Source organism: Felis catus, chromosome B2 (assembly GCF_018350175.1).
Source record: "Felis catus isolate Fca126 chromosome B2, F.catus_Fca126_mat1.0, whole genome shotgun sequence".
NCBI lineage: Eukaryota > Metazoa > Chordata > Mammalia > Carnivora > Felidae > Felis > Felis catus.
Window position 1 is genome coordinate 132,459,360 of NC_058372.1, and position 12,662 is coordinate 132,472,021.

At 35.9% G+C, this 12,662-nt stretch overlaps 1 protein-coding gene across 4 annotated transcripts in view; it reads left to right on the plus strand.

Moving 5' to 3' along the window:
* Positions 1-12,662, plus strand: part of STXBP5 (syntaxin binding protein 5) — a 177,425-nt gene that overhangs the window by 79,367 nt on the left and 85,396 nt on the right. The gene's annotated exons all lie outside the window — the stretch shown is intronic.

A 12,662-nucleotide genomic window follows, 5' to 3' on the forward strand; every position in this document is an offset into this window, starting at 1 on the left:
TTTGAGACAGAGAGAGACAGACCATGAACGGGGGAGGGACAGAGAGAGAGGGAGACACAGAATCGGAAACAGGCTCCAGGCTCCGAGCTGTCAGCGCAGAGCCTGACGCGGGGCTCGAACTCACGGACCGTGAGATCATGACCTGAGCCGAAGTTGGCCGCTTAACCGACTGAGCCACCCAGGCACCCCGGAACATACCCTTTCAACCGGTCGTCTCGCATACCTCTTGTCTCAGAACAGCATTCGATAAGCCCTGACGGGCATCTCTGATTTTGCTTTCTCAGAGCAGATGTACAAGTTGTAAGGTTGGCAAAACTATAATAAGTAAGGAGCCTCACTGATACTCTTCCCTGGATTGAGAATTCCACTCTGAGAAACATTATGACATTACATTATTTGTTTGTTTGTTTGTTTGACACACAATATTACATTAGTTTTGGTTGTAGTGATTCAACAACTCTGTGCATTATGCTGTGCTGGCCACAAGGGCAGCTACCGTCTGTCACCGTACAACACTATGACAGTACCATTGACTGTTCCATATGCAGTAACTTGCATCCCTGCAACCTCTTCATTCTGTAACTGGAAACCTGTATCTCCCATTCCCCTTCACCCATTTTGCCCATCCCCCCTCACCCCTGATTTTTTTTGTTTTTAAATATTAGATAAGGGTGATCTACTAGTGGGTTACGACAATACTTTTGTTGGTTGTGACATCAATTTTTAACTTATGGACTAGAATAAGATATAGAGTGCACTGCAGGTTTCAGGTTAAGTATTGGTTCACATGAAACTTGTTCAACTGTATGTACTTAGGTATCTGTATACTGTATCGTGAAGTAAAATGCACTTCGTACTGTGACTCAAAATCATCATGTTTGAGAGCCCCTGATTTAGGGGAAATAACTGAGGCTTCGGATTTTTAGACTTAGGTTCCAAGCCCAGTTCTGCCACTCAAGTGACAGTATAATCTTTGGCAAGTTGCTTAACATCACTGAACCTCTGTCCTTACCTTGGTAAAATAGGGACAGTAATTCCCACTTCATAAAAGTGCTGTAGAGACCTGAAAGAAATACTATGTGTTTGGCCCCTGGTACATGTTTGGTAAATTGTAGTTCCTTTTCTCCTTTACTTCTGCATTTTTTGTTTTGCTAACAGACTGCATAACAAGTTACAGGCAGGGCCAAATTTTCAACAACAGTGAACTCTGGATAGGTTCAAGTTTTCAAACAGGTTTATTTATTTTTGAGAGACAGAGTGCAAGCTGTGGAGGGGCAGAGAGAGAGGGAGACACAGAATCAGAAGCAGGCTCCAGGCTCCGAGCTGTCAGCACAGAGCCCGAAGCGGAGCCTGAACTCATGAACCGTGAGACCGTGACCTGAGCCGAAGTCAGATGTTTAACCGGCTGAGCCACCCAGGCACTGCAGGAGTTAGTGTCTTTTAAGGAATATGCTACCACTCAGAGAATCACCAGCTTGGGGGAGAAGCATCTCTGTTCAGTATCCTAGAAGTGAATGTTACCATAGTTAAAAATGGCAGTTTAGTCACATTTGGAGAACCACATCTAAGAGATTAATTTACTTCCTTTCCTCTAACACGTACTATGGCAAACCCTTTGTGTATAGGGCCAGAGAGAATATTTTAGGCTTTGCAAGCTGGATAGGTCTCAACTGGCAGCTATCCAGCTCTGCTGTTGTAGCCCAAAAGCAGCCATAGACAACTCATAAATGAATGAATGCAGCTGTGTTCCATAAAACTTTACGTACAGACACTGACATTTACATTTCCTTTAATTTTCATGTGTCATGATATATTCTTTTGTGTATTTGTTTCCAACTATTTAAGAATGTTAAAATCATTTTTAGTTTGTAGGCCATACAAAAACAGACAAGAGGTTATAGTTTGCTAACTCCCTTGATATATACACATGTACATACATATAACGTATTTAAGTTTGTCTATAAGCAAATGTTGCCCCCACCCAGTGGTGCCTGAATTTGTTTTCAAGTAGCTTAGTAGATGATTTCTTTAATTTGTTTTTATTTTGGGGTCAGTCAGTTAAGCATCCGGCTTCAGCTCAGGTCATGGTCTCGTGGTTTGTTAGTTGGAGCCCCCATGGGGCTCTTTGCTCTCAGCGCAGAGCCCACTTCAGGTCCTCTGTCTCCCTTGCTCTCTACCCCGCCTTCCCTCCCTCACGCTCTCTGTCAAAAATAAACATTTTTAATTTTTTAATTTTCTAAATTTATTTATTTTGAATGAGAAAGAGAGCGCTATTGGGGAAGGGGCAGAGAGAGAGGGAGAGAGAGAGAGAATCCTAAGCAGGTTCCACACTGTCTGGCTATCAGCACAGAGCCTGACACAAGGCTTGATCTCAGGAACCGTTAGCTCATGACCTGAGCCTAGATCAAGAGCCAGGTGTTTAACCAATTGAGCTACCCAGTAGCCCTGATGATTTCTGTAATTAAAAAAAAAAAAAAAAAGTGGTGGGGGGCACCTGGGTGGCCCAGTCAGTTGAGCATTTGACTCTTGCTTTTGGCTTAGGGCATGATCAGAGGGTTGTGAGATCCCCCATGTCCAACTCCATGCTGAGCGTGGAGCCTGCTTGGAATTGTCTCTCTCTCCCTCTCCCCACTTGTGCTTGTGTGCTTTCTCTCTCTTAAAAAAGAATTTTTTTTTTTTATATGTGCACTAAAAGTTGTAGGTTGATTGCCTGTGTGGGAATATGAAAAAAACACAGATTGTAATAAAAACTCAGGGTACATTTGTGATATTCTGGTCCTGAAAATATCTAAAAGTCTATTTCAGTAACACCCACAACTTGCTACCACTGAGTTTCCCCCACAGCTGCTAGAACTGTATCCAATGAGAGAATCCCAGCTCTCTGAAGCCCCAAAACAAACTCCCTCGTGCAAAAAGATTGTTATCCCCAGAGCACAGGCTCACTCTGGTATGTTTTTTCCTTCTCAACTGTAGATTGTTTTTAAATAACTATATATAAATTATCCATAATCACATGCTGTGCTTACTGTGGCCAGACATTGTTCTAAGTGCTTTACACATATTTTCTTTAATTTTAGCAACCACTTTATGAGGCAGGTATGACAGATGAGGAGACTGTTACAGAGAGGTTGAGTAACTTGCCCAAAGTCATACAAATCATAAGCAGAAGACCCCAGATTTAATGAAGTCTGTACTCTTAACCACACTGCATTTCCTTTTTAATTAAACCTACTCTCTATTCACATTAACCACAGTCCCCAAGATTATAGCTCTACCTGCAGATCTGCCAGCAACAATTGCTTGGCTAAACTACCTTGAAAAAACTGAGATGAAAAAAATTTTTGGCCACAGAGCCAAAAGTCTTAGGATTAAAATAAGTTTGGAGTCCTGAAATAGACCACTGAAATCGGCAAAGTAGAAAGCCAGGATCAAAAGCAAAGTAGTAGAGAGGGGTATGCCGGGCAAAGACCAGTGAGTCTGGAAGGATCAAATGATGGGAGACTCTTTGGCCCCTCCTGCAGGGAGCAGCGCGGTTAAGCACTTGGTAAATGCTTGCTGAGTGGATGAATCATAATAATATTCTAACTTAATTTGTGTAGTTACTCTTGAGTGGCCTATGAGCAGAAAATTCTTCAGCATAAGCTACGTTTTATAGTACTTTAATACAAAGTGTAGTGACAGATAACAGAAATGCCATGAAAAATCGATAAAATATTTTTATGGTATTTCATAGGAAAAGTGCAGTTTTTTTAAAAAAGTATAATTGGTCACAATTGTTATATTAATTTCATTTTTTTTAAGATTTTATTTTTAAGTAATCTCTACACCCAACATGGTGCTCAAACTCACAACCCCGAGATCAGGAGTCAACATGCATTTCCGACTGAGCCATCCAGGCACCTGTATTAGTTTCATTTTTAACCACTATTACTATCTTCTTCTCTGAAGTGTTTTTGGAAGTACCTAATTATAACATTAAATAAAATCTTCACAAAAGAAGCATATTAACCTATAATTCCACTATTCTAAAACAATTTTTTTTCTTTTCATTTTCCTTCAATCTTTTTTCAGATACATTCCCTAATTGTATTCTTAGAGCATATTCAGTCTGATATTTTTTTTTTCTACTTAACATGTCTAAAGTCTTAACTGGTTTTTATCAGTTTTTTTTAATAATTCATTGTAAAGGCTATGCACTTCACTCAGACTAATGTCCCTTTTACTGAACATTTAGTTTTTGATATTATAATCAGGCTCTTCATAATAGAAGTAAAAATATAGTAGTGAACAGATTCTCTTTTTTGATGTTGTAGATAACTCAACAGAGTTTTTACTGTTGTACTATTTCTTTACAACAAATTTCCAGTGGTGAAATTTTGAAGATAAAAGATTTTTATGAATCTTGATAAATTCCCACATGGCTTCTTGGAAGTATCTGTGTATCCTTTTAAAGAACTGAGTATAAAGTATAGCAGTGCCACCAGTCTCATTAATGTGAGATGTTTTTCTGTTATTAGTTTCCTACCTTAAAAGGAAGCATTTATGCTTTTGAATCATCTTAAATACTATAACCACAAATGTGAACTCCTAAATGAGTGCTGTTATGACAGAAAAGGCAACCTGCTGTGATAATAGGGACCTGAAGTTAAATTTGTTTTCATCTGCATACAAAGTGATGTTTCATAAAAACTTTATAATTTTTTGCAAGCAGTCATCCAGCTGAGCTTTTATGTTTTGGCAGGGACCAAAATTATTTATATGCTTACCATGCCCCTTTATCTAGAAACTATCTGATAAATTTAACAAAGTTAGTATATTAGTGGTTGATATTCATTTGGTAACAGTTCTTCCATTTCTGAAATCCTAAAGTAGAATTTAAAATCTTGTACTTTTTTTTTTTAACCTTGTAGTTTGTGATGTGTTTATTTGTAAAAAAAAAAAAAAAAAAAAAAAAAAGGCACAGTTTCATTTCACACCTAATTGTTTTCAAAATTGTTACTTGTTGGGGCTATTCAGATATTTCTTTCTTATACTGCCTCTAGTTTATTGATCCTACTTTTTTTACTGCTGAAGTTCATTCTGAGCTTTCTAGAGTTTTTTTCTTTTAGAGCTGTCCCTTCTTCATCATCTAAATTGATTCTCTGTTAATCCTTAAAGCTTTATGGCTTGTTCGAATTAATCTAAGGATAGATTTTCCATCGTTATTCATCCTAATGTATGTTGTTTTTTTTCCATCTCTAAAATGTTTCCATTTCTGATGTGTACATAGATTAAATGTCTTATCTTAGTGATGGTTCACTGATTGTTCTGGTACTTTTACTTGACTGCTTATACACCGATGACAGCTTATATGCTTTGATTATGTTTTTCTAGAGGACAGAGATCAAATCCATTTAAGACCTTGTCTGCAGTAAATGATTTTGAAAACTTTGCAGTGTTCTTTCATAGATAAGCTTAGAAATCATACTTGTAACACTATGAACTTCATATATAGTTTATTTAATCACAAAAATCACATGACAAAGATTGCATTGAAGGTTTTAGATTTCTTGTTTGAAAATAATGCCTGTTACATAAATTCTTTCATTTGTATTGGTACTAGGAAAAAAAAAAAAGTAAGGGCTAGTATGAGTTGCTGTGGGACCTTATAGTTAATCCTCTGTATCCTAACTAGCTTGCATTATGAAACTATAATACGCTGAAATCCCAAAGCATAATTTTTCTGAAATTTGTATGGCTAAGATAGGTCTTAAATAACTTTCTTTCTAAAAATGCATCCTAGCGGAATTGTTTATTTTGGAAATTTCTTTCAAGTTGAGTATAAAAGACTACAGCTGGAGTCTCATATCTGCTTCTACAGTCTTTTGTGATATGTTCTTTTAATGAGGCATATGGAGAAAATTCAGTTTTGCACAAATATGTAGTTTGACTTTTTTAAAATAGATTTTTAAAAAATGTTTATAATTTATTTTGAGAGAGAGAATATGCAGTCAGGGGAGAGAGGTAGAGAAAGAAGGAAACCAGGAATCCAGGCAGGCTCTGTGCCGTTAGCATGGAGCTCGATGCGTGGGGCTCAAACTCATGAACCATGAGATCATGACCCGAGCCAGAAGCAAGAGTCTGACTGAGACTTAACTGACTGAGCCACCCAGGCACCCTTGTAGTTTGACTTTTAAAATAATGATAAATATTCCTTGATACTATACCAAAACTTACCAAGTGGTAGATTCAGCAGTGTGAGAGCTGAATCCCTTTTCAGAAAAGCGTTCCTGTTCTGTTTTCTTGAAAATCCTTTGGTGTGTCAGCACTTTCAGTGTCTCTTTTCCTCTTGCATGCTTTTATAACATCATGACACTGGTAAATTGGAAAACATTGACTGAGTGAGTCATTTGTATCTTGTAATGCTGACACATTTCATTATATATTTTCAAATCACTGATACCACCACTGATGTCATCAGGAAAGTTTTCAAGTATTGGGAAACTGTGAAATCCAGGATGGCAGATAGAAGTTCCCAAACTCTTGATTTTCACTTGAAAGGTCAGATTTTATCATTGTAAACAAATATTGTCAGTTGTTTTTCTTAAAGTAACAGATTCATTCATTTTTGAGAAAATGACTCAGTTACCTCAGCCTAAATTATAACTTGTTAGTCATCCTTTCAGCAAAAGTAATAGCAAATAGTTTAGCTCGCAATTCAAACAATCGTACAAGTGGTTTTCTGGAAATAAATGTCCATTTCAGTATACAGAAGTGCTTTGTGTATGCTTTTTATTTTCTTAACGCAACATTAAAAAGACATATTGGGGCACCTGCGTGACTCAGTTGGTTGAGCGTCTGACTTCGACTCAGGTCACGCTCTCACAGTTTGTGGCTTTGAGCCCTGCATCAGGCTCTGTGCTGACAGCTCAGAGTCTGGAGCCTGCTTGGGATTCTGTGTCTCCCTGTCTTTCTGCCCCTCCCCCACTTGTGCTCGCTCGCTCGCGCTCTCTCTCTCTCTCTCTCTCTCAAAAATAAATACATTTTAAAATTTTTTTTAAAAAAGACATATTAAGGGTCAAGACTTAAAGTTAGTCATTTTATTGCTTCAACAAAGACATGAAGTGGCAGGAGAAAAATTCTTTTCATGTATGGAAATGAGGACTAAAATGAATAGGCCCGGTTTGGCGCCACTGCTTCAATTCATGCTGAGATGCCAGGAGTTTAATCCACCTACTATTACCTTGTGCCATCGGTGCAAATATCAGCACAGTGTAAGGCAAATAATGTCTTAATATCATGATGAAAATGGCTTTATCTTCACAGTAAAGGATCCTGAAAACCCCTAGGGGTTCACAGACCACCCTCTGAGTATCACTGTTGTATACTGTAAGGCAATTTATGGAAATGTTTTGAGATTCCACATTTTTGATAACTAAAAGGATATGTATTAAGTCTGATTACTATAACAACTTTACATAAAAATTATATCAATAAAAATAACCAAATTATATTAAAATCTTAACACTTTACTCAAATACTGTGATATGCAAACCTACTCTACTAAAGCTGTATCATTGTTACCTTGATCATTAAGTGAACAGGAACTTGTCTAAATATATTATGCTCCTTTATTTTTCCCCAAACTTCTATCTTTCCTTGTTAGCAAAAGAGAGTATTAGGGTTAGTCACTAGTGAAATATGGTCTGGAGATGGCTACTCTGATTCTCAGAAAGTCGTCTTAAAATTGGCAAAGGTAATATCTGAACTAGAAAGGCACTGGAATATCACCATCATGATGCTAAAGTAATAGTCACTTTCTGAGAATGTATTTTGTACCAGGCACTGTAATAAGCAACGTGTATATTGTGTTACTTAATCTTTACAATAACTCTGTGAGGTGTCTATTACAGAAGACAAAACTGAGGCTCAGATAATCAAAATTGAAGTAAGTTGTTCAGTCCTTATAGATACAAAGTAATAGAGTTAGGATTTGAACATAGATGTCTTCTTCCAAAACTTGGGTTATGACCCATTATGCATCTCTGTATACCCTTCAGTATCATAATGAGTTATTGTTAGGCTACCATATTATCTTCCTGTTTACTCTAAAAGGTCCCTGGTGAAAACTTGTTATAACTAAGCAGTAGTTCTCTTATTAAAGAGTTGTTTTGGAGATCTGCCTCTCTACTCAGACATGCCCCACTAAAGAGTTCTGTGGTTTCTGATTTAACTTTAGAGTGTCAGGGGGTATGTATGGGGCCTTGAAGTGAGATCTTCAATGACATCTTCACATTTCCCCCTGATGATGATAGGGTAGGTTAAATGGTATCCTTAGATGGCTCAACTTTTTGTCTTCTAGACTAGTGCTACTCAAAGTATGATGCATGAATGGTTCCAGTGTGCTAACTCTCTGAGACAAAATATGTACAGAAATCAAGAGTATGGAAATTTGAATATCATTTGACATTACTACAACATCTGTGTACACATTTAATTGTTTTTCTTACAAAAGCACAGATTTTCAATGACTTGAAAACTTTTTTAATTAGTTCTTGACCATAGATAGTTCAAGAAGTGTTGTTTGAAACTAACATTAAAAGATTAGAAGGGTACTTTTAATTCAACTCCCTATGTTTTAAATTTTATATTCTTTTTATTTCCCAGCCCTTCAGCATTTAAGTTTTTCAAACCCTTGTTCTTGATTATTCCATTTTGATTTGATAGCTCAAAAAACTTAGTAGAACTAAGAACTCATTATTACTTTTTGAGTGTGCTTCACAGTTTGTTTTCCACTCTAACCATGTATGCAGATGAACCTATTATAATAATTAGCACATAATCAGCAAAATCTAAACTTTAAGCTTTTATGTGAAAAGTCAACAATTTGACACCAAATATGAGATCCAAGTTATATAGGTTGCTATTAAACTATTCAAATTAGATAATTAGAATTTACATTTGAAATTTGAACTGAGAATCTTAGAAATTTGATGTAGGGGTCTCATGAAAATCATATGTTCATGGGACACTTGGGTACCTTAGTCAGTTGAGCATCCAACTTCGGTTCAGGTCACGATTTCACGGCTTGTGGGTTCAGGCCCCTCATTGAGCTCTGTGCTGACAGCTCAGAGCCTGGAGCCTGCTTTGGATTCTGTATCTCCCTCTCTCTCTGCCCCTCCCCTGCCCACACTCTGTCTCTTTCTCTCCCTCTCTCTCTCTCAAATAAGTAAACATATATTTTTTTTTTTTAATCGTGTTCATTCAACAGAAAATTAAGCACTGGGGTTAGAGTGGTAAAGATAAGGTATTAGTTAGCTTTCAAGAGCTAAGGTATAATTCTGCTTACCAAATATATAGTTAATTGTTTTCTCTGAAATAGAATGGCATATCTCCATTTGAAAAAAGTTGGAGAAATCGATAAGGTTAGTAATGTACAATTACATATGGGATAAGTTAGAGCTTAAATTTCAATTGTAAAAATATATTTAGTAGTGAATAATACAATTGGTAGTACTAATTATATAGAAAGATTATCAGAATAGCATAACAGTTAAATTTCAAACTTCTTTAGACAGCGTTTATTACCGTATCCGGCCATGGGCTCCTCCTATAGCATTTCTCATTGTTAAGTCCTAGGACTGGTGATCAACTGAGCAATAGATTTCGTGGTATTTAAATATGTATTTGGCAGTCACTTTTTGGTCTAGATAGGGCCTGGGAATGCAGAGGTAAATTATACACTATGTGTCCTGAAGGAGCTTAGATAAATAAACATAATGACAATTCCGTGTGGTAAGTGCTGAAGGGAAGTAGGCGCAGGATGCTTAGGAACACAGGAAAGGCACCCAGCTCAATCAGGGTGAGTGGGTCAGGGAAGGTTTTTCTGAGGAGATGATGATGCAAAATTATAAAATGTCCAGACACCTTTCTCTTGTGGAGGTCTTCAAAAATGATGGTCTTGCAGAGCACCCAACATCATTGAAAGAAATTCTACTCAAATTTAAAAATTTTTAGAGTCAACAGAAAGTTAGGGGAAGTATATCTCAGGCAATAAACAAGTGCAAATGCTATTGTAATAATTTCAGCTATAGGTTACTAGGGTCAGAACAAAAGTAATTATGGGGATGAAATGGAGGAGACAAGTTCTTGAGATCCTAATAGAGAAAACAGGATGTGTTGTACAAGGTTTGGAGTCATGTCCTCTATTACCATGGATTGCTTTACTCTGCTGTGGCCCCACTGGCCATTTGTTTCCTCAGGTATACCAACCTCATTCCTGACCCGAGGTCTTTGCAATGGTCATTCCTACTGCCTGGAATGTACATCCTTTCCCCCAACCCCAGGCTCTTTGAGTGGCTGGCTCTTCACTGTTCTGGCCCCGCTCATCTGTCTACTTAGGGATCTTTTCTGACCACTCTTACAGTAACTGCCCTATCCCCTTCCTCACAGCCAGCCCACCATTTCACTTTGTTTTCTTTTCTTTGGAACATTGTCGCAGTGTGCTTGTTCATGTAGACTGGATGTGAGAGCACAGGAATACAGGTGCTCAAAGAAAATGGGGAATGTTATAGAACTGAGATGAGCAAACTAGTTATACAAATGGAGTTTTAGTTAGAAATACCTCCTTAAATAAAGCATGGTTCATATGGAAACCAACTTGAGCCAAACCCTTTGTCAAGGCCAGCCTGGGGGAGGTTAATCAGAAGGATAAAGGAGTTAGAAGTGTCTAGGCTCTTAAAATTTTCAATCAAAATTATAAAATGTCCAGACACCTTTCAAATGTGCATGTGTTCAAAAATGGTCTTGAAGAGAACCCAACATCATTGAAAGAAATTCTACTCAAATTCAAATCTTAAAGTTATGAGATAAAAATTATATTATCTCCAAGCCTTATTATAACATCAAAAAAGCTAACCTTTTGTTTAAAAACAACAGTATTCTCCACCTCCATAATTCTTACTTTACCTAGAAATAATATAGATTTGTAGAAGTTTTTATGTAATTCCAAATGCCAACAAGACTCTGTATTTATATAATTTTCACTATCTTGTGTTAAAATATTTAACCTGTTTTATCATTGTATTTATGACTACTTTCTTATAAAACATTCATCTCATTAATATTTATTCTTCAAAGTTTGGTTCATTATAATGGAAAAAAATATAACCTGCAAACTTAGATGATTTTTTTAAACAGCACATAAAATAGAAAAGGAAAAATACATCTTTAAATATATATATATATATATGCGCATTTATTGTTAGACTTGGGAAACTTTTATTATTATGAAAAAGAATATTACCTTGGTATGTCTTTGAAACTATTTCTTACTCATATTTTTTTGTTCATATGTTTTTATTCTTATTTTTTTCATTGTATATTTTTTCTCCTAAGTTTAGAAAATAAGTACAGACAACTGACAAGGCCATTGAATACACACTTAGTTGCCTTTGAGGATAAACCTACCTAGTTGCCATGGTGTTATTTAATGCCATATTAACAGTTTATCTAATAAACTGGTGATTTACCTGGTCATTAATGGAAACCTAGCCAGGTTTCCATGGAAATTTAATTCTGTAATGTAGCGGAGCATCTCCCTTTTTCCTGGTTCTTATGTTATTAATACTGTTTTTTTTAATATTTTTATATTTAGGTATATTTAGTATATTTACTAAATTACTATATTACTATATACTAGTATATTTATATATTTAATATATATATTTATATATATTTAGTTATATTTTATTTTTTTATATTTAGTTATAGATTACACACTTGTGCTACTACTCTATTAGTGGTTTATTCTTGTTTTGATAAAAATAAATATAATTTAGAAATTTTAATGTTTCTTTGCACATATCAAAAGAAGGAAAACTTTCACAATGGATGATAATGGTAATTTGATGATAATAGTAATAATAATGGATAACTGTTACTAGTAATAATAATACATAACTGTTACCAAAGGTGTACTGTGTTACAGACATTGACCCCAGTGCTTTGTGTGTATCATTTCAGTAATTGAGGGTAGATACTTACCACTCAGACTCCATCTTATAGATGCAAAAGCTAGGCACAAAGAGGTTAAGCATCTTGTCCAACATCACACAGAAAGTAAAGCCAGAGCTGAGATTTAATTTAAACTCAGGTAGTTTAGTTCCAGAACTAGCACTTTTTTGTTTTAAGTAATAAAATATTGCTTAATCTTATTGTCTCATTATTCGCACCCATGTAACAACAAACAGGCTTCAAGTTGAATACAGGAACTAGCACTTTTAACAACTACGTGTTATTATATACTGTTTATACCAGATGTAAAGAGGAGGAAGATAGATCTACTGACCTTAGAGGAAACATTCAGAAACTACCTAAAAATCATACATGAAAAGATTCAAGAAAATCTTGTATCAAATTTTTGAAATCCTCTGTTAATGTAAATAACTTCCCCACCTATAAATGGTGAGACATGTGGCAGATCAAGAGCTAATCCCTTAGAATGCAAGGAACTCTTAGTAAACCATTAGAAGAGGATTACTAATCCAATGAAAACATGGACAAAAAACATGAATAAGCAAGACAAAGATAAATACACACAGGTCAAAACATACAAAAAGATGTTTTGTGTTTTGCATATTTAGGAGTTTTAAAAAGTGGGTCTAGATAAATCATGAAGTAAT